Raw genomic sequence first — 2,384 nt, 5'->3', positions numbered from 1 at the left:
TAATTTGTAAAAAATATTATATACTAAATTAACTAAATGCTTAGATTATTATAAAATATAGTTAAAGACATCTGATACATTTACACACTTAGAACTTAAGACTAAAATTATATTTAATACTAGTTAATTTGCTTATAAAGTTTAGTTACTTTTATATATTACTTATAAAATTATATATAATATATTTTTCATTTATATTATTTTTTTTACTGCGACACAAATATACAGATTTGTATAATGTGCTGATATTTTGAATGCACTTAAAATAATAGTTCTTTCAATGCAGAAATAAAGAACAACCATTGCTGTAGCACAAAGTTAAAACTAAGGGTACTATAAAGCACACCTAGGTGTTCACTGTGCATTAAATTAACTATATTGTTTAAAAAGGCTAACCACATTATTTTTCACATAATTTTGTAAATACTTTAAAAATTAAAAGAAAACTTTTAATAGAAATATAAGATTTAAATTTAACACTTTTGTGTTCGTTTGGATTTTAAAACACAAAGAAGTTTTTCTTTTACCAATATTTTGTTATCTGTAAAGTGACAGAATTATGACCTTGCTTTAAAATTTTCTGAGAGGCATGAAAAAAAAAAAGTTTATTGCTCTTATCTTTCTGTTGCTTTTTAATGTTTTAATAATTACTTTACACCACTTAATGCACTAAACCTAATAACACATATTTGACGAAGTGTAGGGCTGACAAGGTGAAGCAGAGTCTTTCACTGATAGCTCGGGGAGGGGCTAGCACAGTTAACAGCAGGAAGGCTAGAGGCAAATTATTTACAGTTAGCAGGGTGTAATGATATAGAGAAGAAAAAAAAAAGCAATCTTTTAAGATTAATTACTAATTTATTGGAATTAGAGGGAATGGCAACCGAAGAGGGGAGTCTGGGTTGCAAAAGCACCATGAGAATCATGGTTTTATTAATTGATTTGAGAATATGCAAGAGATGCTACTTTTCAGATTTTTTTTTTTTTTTTTGAATAACAAAGATTGGGTATTTCAAGGTGAATTGGAAGGCTTAAAGTGGGAGTGTCAGGGCTTGAGCTGGCTGTTCTCCAAGGCTGGCAGGAAAGAGGCTGAAGGAGGCTGAGGATTGGTTTGAGCAAAGTAAAGGGTACATTAGGCTCAGAAGTTTTAACAGCAAAGTGTAGATATCGCAAGGTTTTATGGCTTAGCAGATGATACTTTGTAATTATCCTGCTTACTGTGCCCTTAGAATTTTTTGTAGGCACTGCAGCAGTTTCTGTTTTATGGCACTTAGCCTCACTTTCATTAGTTTGTCTCTTTGAGTTCTCAAGAGGGGGGGCCTGGCCGTGGAATTCAGTGGGCAGAGGACAGACAACTATAGATTTAGGAGGGGGGGGGGAAACGCCTGAAGGGCAGAAACCTGTGAATTAAGAGAAGCAGCCTGTTTTTGAAGGCTTAAGATTTGTTTAAGATTTTTAATTTGGCCAAGTAGTTTCATTTCTATAGCTTTAAGAGGGGGAGCGGTGAGAGGAGGGAATCTGCCATGGTTAGGGACTGAGCGTTCTCCGCGGTGGAGGCTGCTGAGCAGGCGGGGGAAGACTTTCTCCATTAGGGAGAAAGACAGGAAAGGTAGTAGCACTGGCTTTTGAGCTAAGAGCATTATCAAGTTTGTTAGAGAGGTGAGAGACCATGGATGTAATTGTGGTGAGTTGGGAACTCAAGTCAGAAAAAAGGGGGGGGGGGGAAGAAAGCAGCAACAGTTTGTTGCCGCGTGTGGGGGAGCTGCTGGAATGCTGGTTCTAGGGAGCGACTTCCAGGCATAGAGGGCAGCAAGAGCCATGTTGGCAAGCTGGGACCTGGAAAGTGTGTGCTGTACCTTTAAGGTATGAAAAGAGGCGAGGCCAGCTATACGAGCTTAGAGATCAGAATTCCTGCCTGTCTGCAAGGGCTTTGCAGCGGAAAAAAAAGTTAACTTCCCAAGAGACAAAGAGTTCAGCTTTTAGATTCTAAGCAGGAGAGCGTGTAAGGGGCTTGGGGGCCATAGGAGGTTACGGCTTGAAATGGCTCTTTGAGGCTTTTCCAATTAAAGGCTTTGTATTGTTGCAATTGCTGGCTAAGGAGGGGAGGGTGGTGAAACAGGGACGGAGCTGAAGCTAGGGAAGTGAAGGGCTGTTTAGGATTTTGCACAGAGGGTGCAGCGGCCTCTTCTGTAGGGGTCTGGGTGCATAGAGCAGAAGCATGGACAGAAGTAAGGGAGGGATATAAATGAGAAGCATTAGAGAGATCTTTAAGAGCATTAGTTACTTTGGAGACAAAGGTCAGTGGTGGAGGGAGGACAAGGGGAAGTATTCTCAGAGGGAGAAGGGAGATGAGAGACAGAATTAGAACGAGAGGGAGTCCTGGA

The 2,384-nt window shown here is 39.1% G+C and overlaps 1 non-coding gene across 1 annotated transcript; it reads right to left on the bottom strand.

The window, feature by feature from the left end:
* Positions 1–235: 235 nt before the first annotated feature.
* LOC126025395 (small nucleolar RNA SNORA22) lies at positions 236–365 on the bottom strand. Its single transcript, XR_007501402.1, has one exon. It is a non-coding gene; the product is annotated as a small nucleolar RNA SNORA22 (small nucleolar RNA).
* Positions 366–2,384: the final 2,019 nt, after the last annotated feature.

Source organism: Suncus etruscus, chromosome 12 (genome assembly GCF_024139225.1).
Source record: "Suncus etruscus isolate mSunEtr1 chromosome 12, mSunEtr1.pri.cur, whole genome shotgun sequence".
Taxonomy (NCBI): Eukaryota; Metazoa; Chordata; class Mammalia; order Eulipotyphla; family Soricidae; genus Suncus; species Suncus etruscus.
The sequence above is the reverse complement of the archived record's forward strand: the minus strand, read 5'-3'. Positions and strand labels throughout refer to the sequence as shown.